Source organism: Carassius carassius, chromosome 9 (genome assembly GCF_963082965.1).
Source record: "Carassius carassius chromosome 9, fCarCar2.1, whole genome shotgun sequence".
NCBI lineage: Eukaryota > Metazoa > Chordata > Actinopteri > Cypriniformes > Cyprinidae > Carassius > Carassius carassius.
In genome coordinates, this window is record NC_081763.1 from 2,027,026 (window position 1) to 2,050,000 (window position 22,975).

Consider the following 22,975-nt stretch of genomic DNA (forward strand, 5'->3'; position numbering starts at 1 on the left):
TATTGTACAAAATCCCTCCTCCCCATCTCTTTTTATATTCATTCATTACATTTTCTCTCCAGTTTGTTTCCTGTAGTACAATAATGTCTTCTCTTTTACATTTTTCTTTTATATTTTCAAATTTCTTTAAGTTCAAAAGTCCTCTTGCATTAAAAGTCACAACACTTAAAACCATTAAAAAGAAAAATAATAAATATCTAAAACCCATCATTCTCAGTCTTTCTCCTCCAATTCCTTTAACACCTCAAACCTATTTAAACATTTCACTTTTTTTCTTGAACTTTCTATATTTGGCTTTACCTTTAGCGATCTTCTTCGTATTTTTCCCCTCTCCGCCTTTTCCTTCTCATCCTCCTCCATACTTATTTCTCCTTTGTTATCAGTTTCTTTGTCTTGTTCTTTTCCTTTTTGTCCATGAATTGAAGATATGTCCATCGGTGTAATTTGTGTGTCCTCTTCTCTTATTTGTTCATTGTAATTTTCTTTTTCTTTTTCTCCTTCTCCTTCCTGTCTGTTGTTTGTTCCTTCCTCTGTTTCCTTTGGTTGTAATTTGTCTTCTTCATGTCTTTCATCACAATGTCCTTCATCATTGTTTTCTTCATGCACCTGTCTGTCCACCTGTTCTTTCCTTCCACCTACCACCCCCTCCATCCAGCATTCACATTTATTTAAAATTTCTTGGCAATCCGGACACCTGACAGCATTGCAGTCTCGTGCAAAATGTCCCCTTTCCAAACATTTATGGCACTTGAATTCTGGGCACTCTTTCAGTAGATGTTCTGGGCTCATGCACAGCCTACAAGTCTTCACCTGGTGGCTGTGCATCACCCTAAAGTACTGCGGGCCTTCAGCTGTTTCAATCTTAGTGCTGTAAGGGAGTGATGCCACTTCTTTGGGGAACCTCACCTTTACAAACCTTGTGCCGTCTTCGATGTCAGTGTCCGGATAGCACCTTCTTTTGATTTTAGATATGGGGGAAACCCCCCATCCTTCCAATTTGTTTACAATTTCCTTATCCTCCAGGTAGACAGGCAGGTGCATGAAGGAAACAACGTAATCTTTATTTTGCAGTTTTTTTACTTCACAGTCCACTCCCTTTATTGTCAATCCATTGATTAAAATGTCACACATTTCTTCCTGTTCCAATGTCAGTTCATATTCTTTGCCTTGTCTGGGTCTTACAGCCAACACCTTTCCACTTCCAATTTTTTCTGAGATTGCTTTAATTATATCCTCTCCTCTCACACCAATCACATTCTCTGTACTCACGATCACTGTTGCCTCCTTTAAATATTTTCTTTCACCAAATCTTTTCCTTGCTTCTTGATCTTTTACATTTCCAGCTCTTTGTCGCTTCTCCAGTCCAGTGTCATTTGCCGTGCGTGTTCCTCCAGCCAGTCCATTGTTGTTTGCCATACTTGTTCCTCCAGCCATTCTAGTGTCGTTTACCATGCGTGTTCCTCCAGCCAGTCCTGTGTTGTTTGCCATGCTTGTTCCTCCAGCCAGTCCAGTGTCGATTGCCATGCGTGTTCCTCCAGCCAGTCCAGTGTCGCTTGCCGTGCGTGTTCCTCCTGCCAGTCCATTGTCATTTGCCATTCGAGTCTCTCCAGCCAGTTCCGAGTCGTTACCATACAATCCGTCCATTTTTGAGAAAAAAAAGATCAACCACCCTCCAGACAGCGATATGCTGCTGTTAGGTGGCTTTCAAAAAAGAAAAAATGTCAAAGAAACAATCACAGATTCACAAAACAAACAAAAAAACCACAAATAGAAAAACACAAAATGGAGGAGAGCCTTCCTCTCCCAACTGCAGCCAACACTTCCTGTAGCTCTCTAGCGCCCTCAGGTTCGTATGGCCGTAAGCGAAGGAGGCTGCAAAGAGAGGGCTATTTAAAGATCAGCCACTATAATCGCCAGTGCATTATATAAGTAGGGAAGGAAACCCAAAAGCTTACAGCACCTGGTATTCCCAAAAGTACTAACCAGGCCTATTAGATAATTACTGAAAAAATCCAAAAGTACTAACCTGGCCCAAACCTGCTTACATTCTGAGATCGGGCATTGACTCTTTTTTTTTTTTTTTTTGCAAGATTATTGGACAATTAGTGAAAATTTCCAAAAGTACTAACCAGGCCTATTAGATAATTACTGAAAAAATCCAAAAGTACTAACCTGGCCCAAACCTGCTTAGATTTGGAGATCAGTTGAGATCGGGCATAGCCAGGATGGTATGGCCATAAGCGAAGGAGGCTGCAAAGAGAGGGCTATTTAAAGATCAGCCACTATAATCGCCAGTGCTTTATATAAGTAGGGAAGGAAACCCAAAAGCTTACAGCACCTGGTATTCCCAGGCGGTCTCCCATCCAAGTACTAACCAGGCCCAAACCTGCTTAGCTTCCGAGATCAGACGAGATCGGGCATAGCCAGGTTGGTATGGCCGTAAGCGAAGGAGGCTGCAAAGAGAGGGCTATTTAAAGATCAGCCACTATAATCGCCAGTGCTTTATATAAGTAGGGAAGGAAACCCAAAAGCTTACAGCACCTGGTATTCCCAAAAGTACTAACCAGGCCTATTAGATAATTGCTAAAAAAAATCCTAAAGTACTAACCTGGCCCAAACCTGCTTACATTCTGAGATAGGGCATTGACTCTTTTTTTTTTTTTTTTTTTTTGCAAGATTATTGGACAATTAGTGAAAATTTCCAAAAGTACTAACCAGGCCTATTAGATAAGTACTGAAAAAATCCAAAAGTACTAACCTGGCCCAAACCTGTTTACTTTCTGAGATTGGGCATTGACTCTTTTTTTTTTTTTTTTGCAAGATTATTGGACAATTAGTGAAAATTTCCAAAAGTACTAACCAGGCCTATTAGATAATTACTGAAAAAATCCAAAAGTACTAACCTGGCCCAAACCTGCTTACATTCTGAGATCGGGCATTGACTCTTTTTTTTTTTTTTTTTGCAAGATTATTGGACAATTAGTGAAAATTTCCAAAAGTACTAACCAGGCCTATTAGATAATTACTGAAAAAATCCAAAAGTACTAACCTGGCCCAAACCTGCTTACATTCTGAGATCGGGCATTGACTCTTTTTTTTTTTTTTTTTGCAAGATTATTGGACAATTAGTGAAAATTTCCAAAAGTACTAACCAGGCCTATTAGATAATTACTGAAAAAATCCAAAAGTACTAACCTGGCCCAAACCTGCTTAGATTTGGAGATCAGTTGAGATCAGGCATAGCCAGGATGGTATGGCCATAAGCGAAGGAGGCTGCAAAGAGAGGGCTATTAAAAGATCACCCACTATAATCGCCAGTGCATTATATAAGTAGGGAAGGAAACCCAAAAGCTTACAGCACCTGGTATTCCCAAAAGTACAAACCAGGCCTATCAGATAATTACTGAAAAAATCCAAAAGTACTAACTTGGCCCAAACCTGCTTACATTCTGAGATCGGGCATTGACTCTTTTTTTTTTTTTTTGCAAGATTATTGGACAATTAGTGAAAATTTCCAAAAATACTAACCAGGCCTATTAGATAATTACTGAAAAAATCCAAAAGTACTAACCTGGCCCAAACCTGCTTACATTCTGAGATCAGGCATTGATTCTATTTTTTTTTTTGCAAGATTATTGGACAATAAGTGAAAATTTCCAAAAGTACTAACCAGGCCTATTAGATAATTACTGAAAAAATCCAAAAGTACTAACCTGGCCCAAACCTGCTTACATTCTGAGATCGGGCATTGAATTTTTTTATTTATTTATTTTTTTGCAAGATTATTGGACAATTAGTGAAAATTTCCTAAAGTACTAACCAGGCCTATTAGATAATTACTGAAAAAATCCAAAAGTACTAACCTGGCCCAAACCTGCTTAGATTTGGAGATCAGTTGAGATCGGGCATAGCCAGGATGGTATGGCCATAAGCGAAGGAGGCTGCAAAGAGAGGGCTATTTAAAGATCAGCCACTATAATCGCCAGTGCTTTATATAAGTAGGGAAGGAAACCCAAAAGTTTACAGCACCTGGTATTCCCAAAAGTACTATCCAGGCCTATTAGATAATTACTGAAAAAATCCAAAAGTACTAACCTGGCCCAAACCTGCTTACATTCTGAGATCGGGCATTGACTCTTTTTTTTTTTTTTTGCAAGATTATTGGACAATTAGTGAAAATTTCCAAAAGTACTAACCAGGCCTATTAGATAATTACTGAAAAAATCCAAAAGTACTAACCTGGCCCAAACCTGCTTACATTCTGAGATCGGGCATTGACTCTTTTTTGTTTTTTTACAAGATTATTGGACAATTAGTGAATTTTTCCAAAAGTACTAACCAGGCCTATTAGATATTTACTGAAAAAATCCAAAAGTACTAACCTGGCCCAAACCTGCTAACATTCTGAGGTCGGGCATTGACTCTTTTTTTTTTTTTTTGCAAGATTATTTGACAATTAGTGAAAATTTCCAAAAGTACTAACCAGGCCTATTAGATAATTACTGAAAAAATCCAAAAGTACTAACCTGGCCCAAACCTGCTTACATTCTGAGATCGGGCATTGACTCTTTTTTCTTTTTTTTGCAAGATTATTGGACAATAAGTGAAAATTTCCAAAAGTACTAACCAGGCCTATTAGATAATTACTGAAAAAATCCAAAAGTACTAACCTGGCCCAAACCTGCTTACATTCTGAGATCGGGCATTGACTCTTTTTTTTTTTTTTTTTTTTTTTGCAAGATTATTGGACAATTAGTGAAAATTTCCTAAAGTACTAACCAGGCCTATTAGATAATTATTGAAAAAATCAAAAAGTACTAACCTGGCCCAAACCTGCTTACATTCTGAGATCGGGCATCGACTCTTTTTTTTTTTTTTTTGCAAGATTATTGGACAATTAGTGAAAATTTCCAAAAGTACTAACCAGGCCTATTAGATAATTACTGAAAAAATCCAAAAGTACTAACCTGGCCCAAACCTGCTTAGATTTGGAGATCAGTTGAGATCGGACATAGCCAGGATGGTATGGCCATAAGCGAAGGAGGCTTCAAAGAGAGGGCTATTTAGAGATCAGCCACTATAATCGCCAGTGCATTATATAAGTAGGGAAGGAAACCCAAAAGCTTACAGCACCTGGTATTCCCAAAAGTACTAACCAGGCCTATTAGATAATTACTGAAAAAATCCAAAAGTACTAACCTGGCCCAAACCTGCTTACATTCTGAGATCGGGCATTGACTCTTTTTTTTTTTTTTTTGCAAGATTATTGGATAATTAGTGAAAATTTCCTAAAGTACTAACCAGGCCTATTAGATAATTACTGAAAAAATCCAAAAGTACTAACCTGGCCCAAACCTGCTCAGATTTGGAGATCAGTTGAGATCGGGCATAGACAGGATGGTATGGCCATAAGCGAAGGAGGCTGCAAAGAGAGGGCTATTTAAAGATCAGCCACTATAATCGCCAGTGCTTTATATAAGTAGGGAAGGAAACCCAAAAGCTTACAGCACCTGGTATTCCCAAAAGTACAAACCAGGCCTATCAGATAATTACTGAAAAAATCCAAAAGTACTAACTTGGCCCAAACCTGCTTACATTCTGAGATCGGGCATTGACTCTTTTTTTTTTTTTTTGCAAGATTATTGGACAATTAGTGAAAATTTCCAAAAATACTAACCAGGCCTATTAGATAATTACTGAAAAAATCCAAAAGTACTAACCTGGCCCAAACCTGCTTACATTCTGAGATCAGGCATTGATTCTATTTTTTTTTTTGCAAGATTATTGGACAATAAGTGAAAATTTCCAAAAGTACTAACCAGGCCTATTAGATAATTACTGAAAAAATCCAAAAGTACTAACCTGGCCCAAACCTGCTTACATTCTGAGATCGGGCATTGAATTTTTTTATTTATTTATTTTTTTGCAAGATTATTGGACAATTAGTGAAAATTTCCTAAAGTACTAACCAGGCCTATTAGATAATTACTGAAAAAATCCAAAAGTACTAACCTGGCCCAAACCTGCTTAGATTTGGAGATCAGTTGAGATCGGGCATAGCCAGGATGGTATGGCCATAAGCGAAGGAGGCTGCAAAGAGAGGGCTATTTAAAGATCAGCCACTATAATCGCCAGTGCTTTATATAAGTAGGGAAGGAAACCCAAAAGTTTACAGCACCTGGTATTCCCAAAAGTACTATCCAGGCCTATTAGATAATTACTGAAAAAATCCAAAAGTACTAACCTGGCCCAAACCTGCTTACATTCTGAGATCGGGCATTGACTCTTTTTTTTTTTTTTTGCAAGATTATTGGACAATTAGTGAAAATTTCCAAAAGTACTAACCAGGCCTATTAGATAATTACTGAAAAAATCCAAAAGTACTAACCTGGCCCAAACCTGCTTACATTCTGAGATCGGGCATTGACTCTTTTTTGTTTTTTTACAAGATTATTGGACAATTAGTGAATTTTTCCAAAAGTACTAACCAGGCCTATTAGATATTTACTGAAAAAATCCAAAAGTACTAACCTGGCCCAAACCTGCTAACATTCTGAGGTCGGGCATTGACTCTTTTTTTTTTTTTTTGCAAGATTATTTGACAATTAGTGAAAATTTCCAAAAGTACTAACCAGGCCTATTAGATAATTACTGAAAAAATCCAAAAGTACTAACCTGGCCCAAACCTGCTTACATTCTGAGATCGGGCATTGACTCTTTTTTCTTTTTTTTGCAAGATTATTGGACAATAAGTGAAAATTTCCAAAAGTACTAACCAGGCCTATTAGATAATTACTGAAAAAATCCAAAAGTACTAACCTGGCCCAAACCTGCTTACATTCTGAGATCGGGCATTGACTCTTTTTTTTTTTTTTTTTTTTTTTGCAAGATTATTGGACAATTAGTGAAAATTTCCTAAAGTACTAACCAGGCCTATTAGATAATTATTGAAAAAATCAAAAAGTACTAACCTGGCCCAAACCTGCTTACATTCTGAGATCGGGCATCGACTCTTTTTTTTTTTTTTTTGCAAGATTATTGGACAATTAGTGAAAATTTCCAAAAGTACTAACCAGGCCTATTAGATAATTACTGAAAAAATCCAAAAGTACTAACCTGGCCCAAACCTGCTTAGATTTGGAGATCAGTTGAGATCGGACATAGCCAGGATGGTATGGCCATAAGCGAAGGAGGCTTCAAAGAGAGGGCTATTTAAAGATCAGCCACTATAATCGCCAGTGCATTATATAAGTAGGGAAGGAAACCCAAAAGCTTACAGCACCTGGTATTCCCAAAAGTACTAACCAGGCCTATTAGATAATTACTGAAAAAATCCAAAAGTACTAACCTGGCCCAAACCTGCTTACATTCTGAGATCGGGCATTGACTCTTTTTTTTTTTTTTTTGCAAGATTATTGGATAATTAGTGAAAATTTCCTAAAGTACTAACCAGGCCTATTAGATAATTACTGAAAAAATCCAAAAGTACTAACCTGGCCCAAACCTGCTCAGATTTGGAGATCAGTTGAGATCGGGCATAGACAGGATGGTATGGCCATAAGCGAAGGAGGCTGCAAAGAGAGGGCTATTTAAAGATCAGCCACTATAATCGCCAGTGCTTTATATAAGTAGGGAAGGAAACCCAAAAGCTTACAGCACCTGGTATTCCCAGGCGGTCTCCCATCCAAGTACTAACCAGGCCCAAACCTGCTTAGCTTCCGAGATCAGACGAGTTCTGGCATAGCCAGGTTGGTATGGCCGTAAGCAAAGGAGGCTGCAAAGAGAGGGCTATTTAAAGATCAGCCACTATAATCGCCAGTGCTTTATATAAGTAGGGAAGGAAACCCGAAAGCTTACAGCAGCTGGTATTCCCAGGCGGTCTCCCATCCAAGTACTAACCAGGCCCAAACCTGCTTAGCTTCCGAGATCAGACGAGATCGGGCATAGCCAGGTTGGTATGGCCGTAAGCGAAGGAGGCTGCAAAGAGAGGGCTATTTAAAGATCAGCCACTATAATCGCCAGTGCATTATTATATAAGTAGGGAAGGAAACCCAAAAGCTTACAGCACCTGGTATTCCCAAAAGTACTAACCAGGCCTATTAGATAATTACTGAAAAAATCAAAAAGTACTAACCTGGCCCAAACCTGCTTACATTCTGAGATCGGGCATTGACTCTTTTTTGTTTTTTTACAAGATTATTAGACAATTAGTGAATTTTTCCAAAAGTACTAACCAGGCCTATTAGATATTTACTGAAAAAATCCAAAAGTACTAACCTGGCCCAAACCTGCTTACATTTGGAGATCAGTTGAGATCTGGCATAGCCAGGATGGTATGGCCATAAGCGAAGGAGGCTGCAAAGAGAGGGCTATTTAAAGATCAGCCACTATAATCGCCAGTGCTTTATATAAGTAGGGAATGAAACCCAAAAGCTTACAGCACCTGGTATTCCCAGGCGGTCTCCCATCCAAGTACTAACCAGGCCCAAACCTGCTTAACTTCCGAGATCAGACGAGATCAGGCATAGCCAGGTTGGTATGGCCGTAAGCGAAGGAGGCTGCAAAGAGAGGGCTATTTAAAGATCAGCCACTATAATCGCCAGTGCATTATATAAGTAGGGAAGGAAACCCAAAAGCTTACAGCACCTGGTATTCCCAAAAGTACTAACCAGGCCTATTAGATAATTACTGAAAAAATCCAAAAGTACTAACCTGGCCCAAACCTGCTTACATTCTGAGATCGGGCATTGACTCTTTCTTGTTGTTTTTACAAGATTATTAGACAATTAGTGAATTTTTCCAAAAGTACTAACCAGGCCTATTAGATATTTACTGAAAAAATCCAAAAGAACTAACCTGGCCCAAACCTGCTAACATTCTGAGGTCGGGCATTGACTCTTTTTTTTTTTTGCAAGATTATTGGACAATTAGTGAAAATTTCCAAAAGTACTAACCAGGCCTATTAGATAATTACTGAAAAAATCCAAAAGTACTAACCTGGCCCAAACCTGCTTACATTCTGAGATCGGGCATTGACTCTTTTTTTTTTTTTTTTTTTGCAAGATTATTGGACAATAAGTGAAAATTTCTAAAAGTACTAACCAGGCCTATTAGATAATTACTGAAAAAATCCAAAAGTACTAACCTGGCCCAAACCTGCTTACATTCTGAGATCGGGCATTGACTCTTTTTTTTTTTTTTGCAAGATTATTGGACAATTCGTGAAAATTTCCTAAAGTACTAACCAGGCCTATTAGATAATTATTGAAAAATTCCAAAATTACTAACCTGACCCAAACCTGCTTACATTCTGAGATCGGGCATTGACTCTTTTTTTTTTTTTTTGCAAGATTATTGGACAATTAGTGAACATTTCCAAAAGTACTAACCAGGCCTATTAGATAATTACTGAAAAAATCCAAAAGTACTAACCTGGCTCAAACCTGCTTAGATTTGGAGATCAGTTTGGATCGGGCATAGCCAGGATGGTATGGCCATAAGCGAAAGAGGCTGCAAAGAGAGGGCTATTTAAAGATCAGCCACTATAATCGCCAGTGCTTTATATAAGTAGGGAAGGAAACCCAAAAGCTTACATCACCTGGTATTCCCAGGCGGTCTCCCATCCAAGTACTAACCAGGCCCAAACCTGCTTAGCTTCCGAGATCAGACGAGATCGGGCATAGCCAGGTTGGAATGGCCGTAAGCGAAGGAGGCTGCAAAGAGAGGGCTATTTAAAGATCAGCCACTATAATCGCCAGTGCATTATATAAGTAGGGAAGGAAACCCAAAAGCTTACAGCACCTGGTATTCCCAAAAGTACTAACCAGGCCTATTAGATAATTACTGAAATAATCCAAAAGTACTAACCTGGCCCAAACCTGCTTACATTCTGAGATCGGGCATTGACTCTTTTTTTTTATATGCAAGATTATTGGACAATTAGTGAAAATTTCCTAAAGTACTAACCAGGCCTATTAGATAATTACTGAAAAAATCCAAAAGTACTAACCTGGCCCAAACCTGCTTACATTCTGAGATCGGGCATTGACTCTTTTTTTTTTTTTTGCAAGATTATTGGACAATTAGTGAAAATTTCCTAAAGTACTAACCAGGCCTATTAGATAATTATTGAAAAATTCCAAAATTACTAACCTGGCCCAAACCTGCTTACATTCTGAGATCGGGCATTGACTCTTTTTTTTTTTTTTTTTTTGCAAGATTATTGGACAATTAGTGAACATTTCCAAAAGTACTAACCAGGCCTATTAGATAACTACTGAAAAAATCCAAAAGTACTAACCTGGCCCAAACCTACTTAGATTTGGAGATCAGTTGAGATCAGGCATAGCCAGGATGGTATGGCCATAAGCGAAGGAGGCTGCAAAGAGAGGGCTATTTAAAGATCAGCCACTATAATCGCCAGTGCTTTATATAAGTAGGGAAGGAAACCCAAAAGCTTACAGCACCTGGTATTCCCAGGCGGTCTCCCATCCAAGTACTAACCAGGCCCAAACCTGCTTAGCTTCCGAGATCAGACGAGATCGGGCACAGCCAGGTTGGAATGGCCGTAAGCGAAGGAGGCTGCAAAGAGAGGGCTATTTAAAGATCAGCCACTATAATCGCCAGTGCATTATATAAGTAGGGAAGGAAACCCAAAAGCTTACAGCACCTGGTATTCCCAAAAGTACTAACCAGGCCTATTATATAATTACTGAAAAAATCCAAAAGTACTAACCTGGCCCAAACCTGCTTACATTCTGAGATCGGGCATTGACTCTTTTTTGTTTTTTTACAAGATTATTGGACAATTAGTGAATTTTTCCAAAAGTACTAACCAGGCCTATTAGATATTTACTGAAAAAATCCAAAAGTACTAACCTGGCCCAAACCTGCTTACATTCTGAGATCGGGCATTGACTCTTTTTTCTTTTTTTTGCAAGATTATTGGACAATAAGTGAAAATTTCCAAAAGTACTAACCAGGCCTATTAGATAATTACTGAAAAAATCCAAAAGTACTAACCTGGCCCAAACCTGCTTACATTCTGAGATCGGGCATTGACTCTTTTTTTTTTTTTTTTTTTGCAAGATTATTGGACAATTAGTGAAAATTTCCTAAAGTACTAACCAGGCCTATTAGATAATTATTGAAAAAATCAAAAAGTACTAACCTGGCCCAAACCTGCTTACATTCTGAGATCGGGCATCGACTCTTTTTTTTTTTTTTTTGCAAGATTATCGGACAATTAGTGAAAATTTCCAAAAGTACTAACCAGGCCTATTAGATAATTACTGAAAAAATCCAAAAGTACTAACCTGGCCCAAACCTGCTTAGATTTGGAGATCAGTTGAGATCGGGCATAGCCAGGATGGTATGGCCATAAGCGAAGGAGGCTGCAAAGAGAGGGCTATTTAAAGATCAGCCACTATAATCGCCAGTGCATTATATAAGTAGGGAAGGAAACCCAAAAGCTTACAGCACCTGGTATTCCCAAAAGTACTAACCAGGCCTATTAGATAATTACTGAAAAAATCCAAAAGTACTAACCTGGCCCAAACCTGCTTACATTCTGAGATCGGGCATTGACTCTTTTTTGTTTTTTTACAAGATTATTAGACAATTAGTGAATTTTTCCAAAAGTACTAACCTGGCCCAAACCTGCTTACATTCTGAGATCGGGCATTGACTCTTTTTTTTTTTTTTTTGCAAGATTATTGGATAATTAGTGAAAATTTCCTAAAGTACTAACCAGGCCTATTAGATAATTACTGAAAAAATCCAAAAGTACTAACCTGGCCCAAACCTGCTCAGATTTGGAGATCAGTTGAGATCGGGCATAGACAGGATGGTATGGCCATAAGCGAAGGAGGCTGCAAAGAGAGGGCTATTTAAAGATCAGCCACTATAATCGCCAGTGCTTTATATAAGTAGGGAAGGAAACCCAAAAGCTTACAGCACCTGGTATTCCCAGGCGGTCTCCCATCCAAGTACTAACCAGGCCCAAACCTGCTTAGCTTCCGAGATCAGACGAGATCTGGCATAGCCAGGATGGTATGGCCATAAGCGAAGGAGGCTGCAAAGAGAGGGCTATTTAAAGATCAGCCACTATAATCGCCAGTGCTTTATATAAGTAGGGAATGAAACCCAAAAGCTTACAGCACCTGGTATTCCCAGGCGGTCTCCCATCCAAGTACTAACCAGGCCCAAACCTGCTTAACTTCCGAGATCAGACGAGATCAGGCATAGCCAGGTTGGTATGGCCGTAAGCGAAGGAGGCTGCAAAGAGAGGGCTATTTAAAGATCAGCCACTATAATCGCCAGTGCATTATATAAGTAGGGAAGGAAACCCAAAAGCTTACAGCACCTGGTATTCCCAAAAGTACTAACCAGGCCTATTAGATAATTACTGAAAAAATCCAAAAGTACTAACCTGGCCCAAACCTGCTTACATTCTGAGATCGGGCATTGACTCTTTCTTGTTGTTTTTACAAGATTATTAGACAATTAGTGAATTTTTCCAAAAGTACTAACCAGGCCTATTAGATATTTACTGAAAAAATCCAAAAGAACTAACCTGGCCCAAACCTGCTAACATTCTGAGGTCGGGCATTGACTCTTTTTTTTTTTTTGCAAGATTATTGGACAATTAGTGAAAATTTCCAAAAGTACTAACCAGGCCTATTAGATAATTACTGAAAAAATCCAAAAGTACTAACCTGGCCCAAACCTGCTTACATTCTGAGATCGGGCATTGACTCTTTTTTTTTTTTTTTTTTGCAAGATTATTGGACAATAAGTGAAAATTTCTAAAAGTACTAACCAGGCCTATTAGATAATTACTGAAAAAATCCAAAAGTACTAACCTGGCCCAAACCTGCTTACATTCTGAGATCGGGCATTGACTCTTTTTTTTTTTTTTGCAAGATTATTGGACAATTCGTGAAAATTTCCTAAAGTACTAACCAGGCCTATTAGATAATTATTGAAAAATTCCAAAATTACTAACCTGACCCAAACCTGCTTACATTCTGAGATCGGGCATTGACTCTTTTTTTTTTTTTTTGCAAGATTATTGGACAATTAGTGAACATTTCCAAAAGTACTAACCAGGCCTATTAGATAATTACTGAAAAAATCCAAAAGTACTAACCTGGCTCAAACCTGCTTAGATTTGGAGATCAGTTTGGATCGGGCATAGCCAGGATGGTATGGCCATAAGCGAAAGAGGCTGCAAAGAGAGGGCTATTTAAAGATCAGCCACTATAATCGCCAGTGCTTTATATAAGTAGGGAAGGAAACCCAAAAGCTTACATCACCTGGTATTCCCAGGCGGTCTCCCATCCAAGTACTAACCAGGCCCAAACCTGCTTAGCTTCCGAGATCAGACGAGATCGGGCATAGCCAGGTTGGAATGGCCGTAAGCGAAGGAGGCTGCAAAGAGAGGGCTATTTAAAGATCAGCCACTATAATCGCCAGTGCATTATATAAGTAGGGAAGGAAACCCAAAAGCTTACAGCACCTGGTATTCCCAAAAGTACTAACCAGGCCTATTAGATAATTACTGAAATAATCCAAAAGTACTAACCTGGCCCAAACCTGCTTACATTCTGAGATCGGGCATTGACTCTTTTTTTTTATATGCAAGATTATTGGACAATTAGTGAAAATTTCCTAAAGTACTAACCAGGCCTATTAGAAAATTACTGAAAAAATCCAAAAGTACTAACCTGGCCCAAACCTGCTTACATTCTGAGATCGGGCATTGACTCTTTTTTTTTTTTTTGCAAGATTATTGGACAATTAGTGAAAATTTCCTAAAGTACTAACCAGGCCTATTAGATAATTATTGAAAAATTCCAAAATTACTAACCTGGCCCAAACCTGCTTACATTCTGAGATCGGGCATTGACTCTTTTTTTTTTTTTTTTTTTGCAAGATTATTGGACAATTAGTGAACATTTCCAAAAGTACTAACCAGGCCTATTAGATAACTACTGAAAAAATCCAAAAGTACTAACCTGGCCCAAACCTACTTAGATTTGGAGATCAGTTAAGATCGGGCATAGCCAGGATGGTATGGCCATAAGCGAAGGAGGCTGCAAAGAGAGGGCTATTTAAAGATCAGCCACTATAATCGCCAGTGCTTTATATAAGTAGGGAAGGAAACCCAAAAGCTTACAGCACCTGGTATTCCCAGGCGGTCTCCCATCCAAGTACTAACCAGGCCCAAACCTGCTTAGCTTCCGAGATCAGACGAGATCGGGCACAGCCAGGTTGGAATGGCCGTAAGCGAAGGAGGCTGCAAAGAGAGGGCTATTTAAAGATCAGCCACTATAATCGCCAGTGCATTATATAAGTAGGGAAGGAAACCCAAAAGCTTACAGCACCTGGTATTCCCAAAAGTACTAACCAGGCCTATTATATAATTACTGAAAAAATCCAAAAGTACTAACCTGGCCCAAACCTGCTTACATTCTGAGATCGGGCATTGACTCTTTTTTGTTTTTTTACAAGATTATTGGACAATTAGTGAATTTTTCCAAAAGTACTAACCAGGCCTATTAGATATTTACTGAAAAAATCCAAAAGTACTAACCTGGCCCAAACCTGCTTACATTCTGAGATCGGGCATTGACTCTTTTTTCTTTTTTTTGCAAGATTATTGGACAATAAGTGAAAATTTCCAAAAGTACTAACCAGGCCTATTAGATAATTACTGAAAAAATCCAAAAGTACTAACCTGGCCCAAACCTGCTTACATTCTGAGATCGGGCATTGACTCTTTTTTTTTTTTTTTTTTTTGCAAGATTATTGGACAATTAGTGAAAATTTCCTAAAGTACTAACCAGGCCTATTAGATAATTATTGAAAAAATCAAAAAGTACTAACCTGGCCCAAACCTGCTTACATTCTGAGATCGGGCATCGACTCTTTTTTTTTTTTTTTTGCAAGATTATCGGACAATTAGTGAAAATTTCCAAAAGTACTAACCAGGCCTATTAGATAATTACTGAAAAAATCCAAAAGTACTAACCTGGCCCAAACCTGCTTAGATTTGGAGATCAGTTGAGATCGGGCATAGCCAGGATGGTATGGCCATAAGCGAAGGAGGCTGCAAAGAGAGGGCTATTTAAAGATCAGCCACTATAATCGCCAGTGCATTATATAAGTAGGGAAGGAAACCCAAAAGCTTACAGCACCTGGTATTCCCAAAAGTACTAACCAGGCCTATTAGATAATTACTGAAAAAATCCAAAAGTACTAACCTGGCCCAAACCTGCTTACATTCTGAGATCGGGCATTGACTCTTTTTTTTTTTTTTTTGCAAGATTATTGGATAATTAGTGAAAATTTCCTAAAGTACTAACCAGGCCTATTAGATAATTACTGAAAAAATCCAAAAGTACTAACCTGGCCCAAACCTGCTCAGATTTGGAGATCAGTTGAGATCGGGCATTGACAGGATGGTATGGCCATAAGCGAAGGAGGCTGCAAAGAGAGGGCTATTTAAAGATCAGCCACTATAATCGCCAGTGCTTTATATAAGTAGGGAAGGAAACCCAAAAGCTTACAGCACCTGGTATTCCCAGGCGGTCTCCCATCCAAGTACTAACCAGGCCCAAACCTGCTTAGCTTCCGAGATCAGACGAGATCTGGCATAGCCAGGTTGGTATGGCCGTAAGCAAAGGAGGCTGCAAAGAGAGGGCTATTTAAAGATCAGCCACTATAATCGCCAGTGCTTTATATAAGTAGGGAAGGAAACCCGAAAGCTAACAGCAGCTGGTATTCCCAGGCGGTCTCCCATCCAAGTACTAACTAGGCCCAAACCTGCTTAGCTTCCGAGATCAGACGAGATCGGGCATAGCCAGGTTGGTATGGCCGTAAGCGAAGGAGGCTGCAAAGAGAGGGCTATTTAAAGATCAGCCACTATAATCGCCAGTGCATTATTATATAAGTAGGGAAGGAAACCCAAAAGCTTACAGCACCTGGTATTCCCAAAAGTACTAACCAGGCCTATTAGATAATTACTGAAAAAATCCAAAAGTACTAACCTGGCCCAAACCTGCTTACATTCTGAGATCGGGCATTGACTCTTTTTTGTTTTTTTACAAGATTATTAGACAATTAGTGAATTTTTCCAAAAGTACTAACCAGGCCTATTAGATATTTACTGAAAAAATCCAAAAGTACTAACCTGGCCCAAACCTGCTTACATTTGGAGATCAGTTGAGATCTGGCATAGCCAGGATGGTATGGCCATAAGCGAAGGAGGCTGCAAAGAGAGGGCTATTTAAAGATCAGCCACTATAATCGCCAGTGCTTTATATAAGTAGGGAAGGAAACCCAAAAGCTTACAGCACCTGGTATTCCCAGGCGGTCTCCCATCCAAGTACTAACCAGGCCCAAACCTGCTTAACTTCCGAGATCAGACGAGATCAGGCATAGCTTTTTTTTTTTTTTTTTTATTGGAGATTTCAGTTATTACAAAACAAACACATTTTCTTAGTCATACAATTTCATTCATCTCATAATCAAACTAACATCGTCATTGAAGTTTGTTGCTGAAGGAATAAAATTCACATTACATAACAATATGTCATCTTAATCATCTTCTCCTGGCATGTAAAAATGCTTTTGTTTAAAGATACATATAACATCATTTGTGAAAATTTTATAAAAATCCGCCATCTGGTTTTCCAATTTAAAATAATTGTATAACATTTCTACATAACTTTCAACCATTTGTTTAAAAAGCACCCATAAGTTTAAAATACAATCTCTGTTTCTGGCTACATTTCTCCTTTTCAATATTGCTTTTTTTGCCAAGATTAAAAACAAATTCACAAGTTTCTTATTTTCTTTGTTCTCTGTCATTCCCAGCATAAAAAACCTTTTCCAGTCAGTAACCTCTTCATTTTCTCTTAATTCTTTGACAATTTCTTTCAGTTCATTAAAAAATGGGTTAAGTTTTCCACATAATAAAAACAAATGTAAAATACCTTCATCTTCTTTTTTACAGACTTTACATTGAGCATTTGTTGCCTTCTGCATTATACACAATCTCATTTCTGTATAGATCACATTTTGTCTGATAAAATAGTCTAAACATTCTAAATCTACATCCAACCATTTCCATGTTCTATTCTTCCAAATGCCTTTTTCTTCGATTTCATTAAAATGCCTTAACCAAATCTGGTTGGCAACAGGTTTTTTAAAAACTCTATTTATAAAAAACTCATAGAACATTTTCACAGTACACAAATTAAAATCCACCCTCTTTTCTTTAAATTTTAAAAACACCATCATTTTATTTTCTCGTTCTCCCTTCTTTTTAATCTCATCTAGCCATTGCCTTGGGATTGCTTTCTTGACATCTTCATACTGTTTTTTTTAAAACCATGACATTAAAATCCTCCTTCTCCTCCTCCATTGCATCTTTAATCACTTGGAGTGGTAAAAATCCCTCTTTCACCTCCCATAAAACATCTCTCACTTTTACGATCCCCACTTTTAGCCACTTCTTAAAATAGATATCTCGCTCGTGTATCTTTATTTTGTCATTTAAAAACAGAGGCTGATTTAAAATCGCTTCCCTCCCCTCCGGATTAAAATCCACCTCTGTTAAAAAAAGCCTCCAAGCATTTAAAACCTCTTTATAAAACTGTGGTATCCCCTCCATCATCCAACTTTTCAACTTCATCCATAAAATGTTTTCCCCAAGGTTAAAATTCCCACATTTATTTAAATAAAAACCCATCAATTTCTTCCATTCATCTCTCTTCTTATCATCCAAATATTTCTTAACCACTTTTACCCTCATGCTTTTCATCTTCTGTTCCACATCGACTAAACCCATCCCTCCCTCTTCTGGTTTTCCTATCAGCGTATTGTACGCTATCCTTGGAGGCTTTTTTTCCCATAAAAATTCTAAAATACTCTTTTTTATTCTCTTAAAAACCCAGTTTGGCAATGGCATCACATGTAATTTGTACCACATTTTTGATAACATTAACATGTTTACAATTAAAAATTTTCCTTTCAAACTTAAAAACCTGTTTCTCCAAAAAATCAGTCTCCTATCCATCCCTCCCAATGTCTCATCCCACATATTATCAACAGTTTCCTTCTCATTCTTTGCTAACCCCGCTCCTAAAATCCTCATTTCTTGTACCTCTAGGAATTTAACAACCCCCGTTAAAACCTCTGACCTTCCGAACTTCATATATACTGTTTTTTCTTCATTTATTTTTGCACCTGATCCCTCACAATAGCATTTCATTTTTTCCATTACTTCTTTAACACTTTCTATATTTTCAACAATAATTGTGGTATCATCAGCATACTGGAATATTTTAGTCAGTTCCTCTTTTTCTTCTAGTTTTATTCCCTTTATTTTTTTCTCTCTGTTTATTAAAAGCCCTAATGGTTCAGCCACCAAAGAATATAACTTCGCTGACAGTGGACACCCTTGTCTTATAGACCTTAAAACTTTAAAAGGTTCCGTTAAAAAACCATTACATTTAACTTTTGTTAAAATATCGCTGTATAAAACTGAGATCCATTTTATAAAATTCTCTCCAAAACCAAATTGTTTTAAAACCGCCAATAAAAACCCATGCTCCACTCTGTCAAAAGCCTTCTCGAAATCCATGCTTATTATATATGCCTCCTTTCCTTTTTCTTTTATGTACCCCATTATATCTCTTATGCTACTCGTGATATCTGCTATGTCCCTCCCCTTTACTCCATATGCCTGGTTAGTCTCTATTATGTTTGGCATTATATTTTTTAATCTGTTCGCTAAAACCCTGGCTAAAATTTTAAAATCTGTGTTTAACATTGTAATGGGCCTAAAATTCCTCAGTTCCGCTTTGTCTCCTTTTCTCTTGTAGATTATTTTCATTAAGCCTAAGCCCATTCTTGGGTGTACTCTTTCTTTTTTAAAAACCTCTTCATAGACTTCTTTTAAAATCGGGCTTCCTTTTTCTTTAAAAACCTTATAAAACTCACTTCCAATACCATCTATTCCTGGGCTTTTCTTCACACTTAGCTGATTTATTGCTTGTATAATTTCCGCAGTTGTTATTCCCTTATCACATTCCTTTTTATCTCCCTCACCGACTTTTCGTGTTATCTGTTGTAACAAAATGTTCCTTTTTTCCTCATCCCCTTCCTCTGATCTAAAAAGTTCTTCATAATATGTGCTTATTTCCTTTAAAATTCCCTCCGTGCTTAAAACAACTTGTCCTTCCTTATTCCTAAGTTCTTTAATTATTCCCGCCTTCGCCCTGCTTTTCTCAAGGTTAAAAAAGAATCTACTACATTTTTCCCCTTCTACTGTATATTTAGCTTTACTTCTTAACGTTGCCCCTTTATATTTTCCTTCTTCGATTTTCCTCAACTTTTCCTCCACTTCAATTACTCTTTGCACGTTTACTTCATTTTTATTTAACTCCTCTCTTAACGTCTTTCTTATTTCTTGTTCCTTTGTTCTTTTTACCTTTTGTAACAATTTACAGTAATTCATTACATATTTCTTTATGTCATATTTCATGTTTTCCCACCATTGCCTTTTATCTTCTATGTACATCAAGTCTTTTTTCCCCTCATCTAATTTATTTTCTATCTCTTTTTTAAAACTCTCTTCCTTTAAAACTTCAGTGTTTAAAATCCATACCCCTGGTCCCCTCATTTCCTTTTTAAAATCATTCTCATTTGCACCATTTTGTGATCACTTAAAGTCGTTTCTTTATAAAACACTCCATCAATAAAACATTCCAAATTCCTAGTACTTAAAAAGTAGTCTATTCTAGTTTGACACATAAAATTCCCTACCAGCTGTCTTCTTGTAAATTCCCTCTTTTTCTCATTTCTTTCTCTCCACACATCAATCATGTTCTTCTCCTCCATCAATGAAATTAACTCCTTTCTTCCCCCATCCGATTTAAAAACCATTCCGTTAGCCATATCCATTTTACTAAAAACAGTGTTAAAATCCCCCGCAATTATTACCCTCTTCCATTTTTCCATTAATTCAGCTATTACATTAAAATATTTTTTCTTTTCTATTTCTTCATTTGGAGCATGTACGTTTACTCAAATAAAATCATCTTCATCCATCTTAATTTCTACAGCCATGCATTTTCCTTTTGTGTCATTATACATTTGCTATGATCTGATACCTCTATCTTTTCTTATTAACATCGCAACTCCTCCTCCTATTTTTCCCTCAGCATTATTAAAAAATAATTCCCCTTCCCATCTTTTTTTAAAATCCTCCATTACACTCTCTTTCCAGTTTGTTTCTTGCAATAAAATCACATCTTCATCCCTGCACAGTTCCTTGACTTTTTCAAATTTCACACCATTGATTAACCCTCTTGCATTAAAAGTAACAATTTTCAACACAATTAAAAAAGATAAAAAGACAAACTTTAGCATCATAATTTCGTTATCCTACTTCCTCCCCCTCTTTTGCACTTCTTCCACAGTCTTGTTTCACCTCATTACTTTGTTTACACATTTTATTTTTAGCTTTTTCTAAATTGGGTATTACCTTAACTTTTCTTCTTCTTTTATTGGATGTACTTGCAGTGCTGTCTCCGCCCATGTTTTCACTGTCTTTGTTATTTCTGTCCGTCTCACCGATCCATTCAGTCTCTTCTGGCTCTTCCGTTTCTGCTTTTCCAACCTCATTTAACTCCATCTGTACCTCCATTTCCACAATGTCCTGTGTTAACTCAGTCTTTTCAATCTAATTTTCATTGTCCTTGCTTACATTGTCCTCTCTTTGCATTTCTCCGGTGTCTTCCCTTTGCTCCTCTTCATTGTCTGTCTCATGCATCTGCCCACTCCCCCTCTCTTCTCCATTTTGCTGGTCTCCATACCAGCACTCGCATTTGTCCAGTACACAATTGCAGTCTGGACACATCACCACCTTACAGTCCCTCGCGAAGTGGCCTGTTTCCGAGCATTTAAAACATTTAAAGTCTGGACAGTCCTTCATCACATGATCAGGGCTCATACACAACCTGCAGGTTCTCACCTGCTTGCTATGTATCACTCTATAGTATTGTGGACCATCTTCCATTTCAATTCGAGTACTGTAGGGCAAGGAGGCCACTTCTTTTGGGAACTGTACCTTAAGGAACCTCGTTCCATCTTCTATGTTGGTGCCGGTATAAAATCTTCTTCTTATCTGAGAAACAGGAGTTACCCCCCATCCCTCCAGCTTCTGTAGAATCTCTGCACCATCCAGGTAAGCGGGCAGATGCATGAAAGAGACAACTCTGTTATTCAATTTCTTAATTTCACATAGTTTTCCTTTAATCATCAATCCTTCGCTCAGATTTTCAATATCTTCTTCCTTTTCAAACGTAATTTCGTACTCCATCATTTTGGGTCTTACAGCTAATATTTTTGTCACATCCAACTTATCTTTCAGCGCTTGTATTATGTCTTCTGCTTTTCCTTCGTGCACTTCAGTCAAATCCACTACTACTGTAGCTTCTTTGGTGTAGGTTCTTTTAAATCTCCTGAAGACTCCAGGTCCATCCTTTTCTCGTTGAGTTTTTTCCAGTCCGTTTGTCATTTGCCGCCGTGTTCCTCGTGCCAAGTCCATGTCTGTTGCCGTAGTTCCATCCATTTTTCAAAAATAAATAAAACAAAAAACGAAAAAAAACAACAAAAACCAAAAAACAAAATGATCCCTTCCAAACAGCTATGCTGTTGAGAGGACAAGTAACAAAAATAACCAAAAATTTAAACAAAAACAATTATTAAGACTCAAATAACCAAAAAGCAAAAAAAACAAACAATTTTGGGTGAACCTTCTTCACCCTTCTATAGCCACCTCACTTCCTGTTTCTCACTAGCTCTCTAGCGCCCTCAGGTTGGTATGGCCGTAAGCGAAGGAGGCTACAAAGAGAGGGCTATTTAAAGATCAGCCACTATAATCGCCAGTGCATTATATAAGTAGGGAAGGAAACCCAAAAGCTTACAGCACCTGGTATTCCCAAAAGTACTAACCAGGCCTATTAGATAATTACTGAAAAAATCCAAAAGTACTAACCTGGCCCAAACCTGCTTACATTCTGAGATCAGGCATTGATTCTTTTATTGTCCAATAATGTTGCAAAAAAAAAAGTGAAAATTTCCAAAAGTACTAACCAGGCCTATTAGATAATTACTGAAAAAATCCAAAAGTACTAACCTGGCCCAAACCTGCTTACTTTCTGAGATCGGGCATTGACTCTTTTTTTTTTTTTTTTGCAAGATTATTGGACAATTAGTGAAAATTTCCAAAAGTATTAACCAGGCCTATTAGATAATTACTGAAAAAATCCAAAAGGACTAACCTGGCCCAAACCTGCTTAGATTTGGAGATCAGTTGAGATCAGGCATAGCCAGGATGGTATGGCCATAAGCGAAGGAGGCTGCAAAGAGAGGGCTATTTAAAGATCAGCCACTATAATCGCCAGTGCTTTATATAAGTAGGGAAGGAAACCCAAAAGCTTACAGCACCTGGTATTCCCAGGCGGTCTCCCATCCAAGTACTAACCAGGCCCAAACCTGCTTAGCTTCCGAGATCAGACGAGATCGGGCATAGCCAGGTTGGTATGGCCGTAAGCGAAGGAGGCTGCAAAGAGAGGGCTATTTAAAGATCAGCCACTATAATCGCCAGTGCATTATATAAGTAGGGAAGGAAACCCAAAAGCTTACAGCACCTGGTATTCCCAAAAGTACTAACCAGGCCTATTAGATAATTACTGAAAAAATCCAAAAGTACTAACCTGGCCCAAACCTGCTTACATTCTGAGATCGGGCATTGACTCTTTTTTTGCAAGATTATTAGACAATTAGTGAAAATTTCCAAAAGTACTAACCAGGCCTATTAGATAATTACTGAAAAAATCCAAAAGTACTAACCTGGCCAAAACCTGCTTACATTCTGAGATCGGGCATTGACTCTTTT

At 37.9% G+C, this 22,975-nt stretch overlaps 13 non-coding genes across 13 annotated transcripts; all 13 read right to left on the bottom strand.

Annotated features, from left to right (window-relative positions):
- Positions 1 to 2,326: 2,326 nt before the first annotated feature.
- LOC132150812 (5S ribosomal RNA) lies at positions 2,327 to 2,445 on the bottom strand. Its single transcript, XR_009435992.1, has one exon. It is a non-coding gene; the product is annotated as a 5S ribosomal RNA (ribosomal RNA).
- Positions 2,446 to 7,647: 5,202 nt separating this feature from the next.
- LOC132150294 (5S ribosomal RNA) lies at positions 7,648 to 7,766 on the bottom strand. Its single transcript, XR_009435531.1, has one exon. It is a non-coding gene; the product is annotated as a 5S ribosomal RNA (ribosomal RNA).
- Positions 7,767 to 7,850: 84 nt separating this feature from the next.
- On the bottom strand, positions 7,851 to 7,969 carry LOC132150236 (5S ribosomal RNA). The gene has a single exon (XR_009435475.1). It is a non-coding gene; the product is annotated as a 5S ribosomal RNA (ribosomal RNA).
- Positions 7,970 to 8,431: 462 nt separating this feature from the next.
- On the bottom strand, positions 8,432 to 8,550 carry LOC132150917 (5S ribosomal RNA). The gene has a single exon (XR_009436091.1). It is a non-coding gene; the product is annotated as a 5S ribosomal RNA (ribosomal RNA).
- A 1,036-nt stretch (positions 8,551 to 9,586) lies between these two features.
- On the bottom strand, positions 9,587 to 9,705 carry LOC132150274 (5S ribosomal RNA). Its single transcript, XR_009435511.1, has one exon. It is a non-coding gene; the product is annotated as a 5S ribosomal RNA (ribosomal RNA).
- Positions 9,706 to 10,454: 749 nt separating this feature from the next.
- LOC132151028 (5S ribosomal RNA) lies at positions 10,455 to 10,573 on the bottom strand. Its single transcript, XR_009436194.1, has one exon. It is a non-coding gene; the product is annotated as a 5S ribosomal RNA (ribosomal RNA).
- A 1,373-nt stretch (positions 10,574 to 11,946) lies between these two features.
- LOC132150434 (5S ribosomal RNA) lies at positions 11,947 to 12,065 on the bottom strand. Its single transcript, XR_009435667.1, has one exon. It is a non-coding gene; the product is annotated as a 5S ribosomal RNA (ribosomal RNA).
- Positions 12,066 to 12,149: 84 nt separating this feature from the next.
- LOC132150918 (5S ribosomal RNA) lies at positions 12,150 to 12,268 on the bottom strand. The gene has a single exon (XR_009436092.1). It is a non-coding gene; the product is annotated as a 5S ribosomal RNA (ribosomal RNA).
- A 1,036-nt stretch (positions 12,269 to 13,304) lies between these two features.
- Positions 13,305 to 13,423, bottom strand: LOC132150275 (5S ribosomal RNA). Its single transcript, XR_009435512.1, has one exon. It is a non-coding gene; the product is annotated as a 5S ribosomal RNA (ribosomal RNA).
- A 749-nt stretch (positions 13,424 to 14,172) lies between these two features.
- On the bottom strand, positions 14,173 to 14,291 carry LOC132151029 (5S ribosomal RNA). The gene has a single exon (XR_009436195.1). It is a non-coding gene; the product is annotated as a 5S ribosomal RNA (ribosomal RNA).
- A 1,274-nt stretch (positions 14,292 to 15,565) lies between these two features.
- Positions 15,566 to 15,684, bottom strand: LOC132149941 (5S ribosomal RNA). Its single transcript, XR_009435196.1, has one exon. It is a non-coding gene; the product is annotated as a 5S ribosomal RNA (ribosomal RNA).
- Positions 15,685 to 15,768: 84 nt separating this feature from the next.
- LOC132150633 (5S ribosomal RNA) lies at positions 15,769 to 15,887 on the bottom strand. Its single transcript, XR_009435860.1, has one exon. It is a non-coding gene; the product is annotated as a 5S ribosomal RNA (ribosomal RNA).
- A 6,625-nt stretch (positions 15,888 to 22,512) lies between these two features.
- Positions 22,513 to 22,631, bottom strand: LOC132150813 (5S ribosomal RNA). The gene has a single exon (XR_009435993.1). It is a non-coding gene; the product is annotated as a 5S ribosomal RNA (ribosomal RNA).
- Between the last annotated feature and the right edge of the window lie 344 nt (positions 22,632 to 22,975).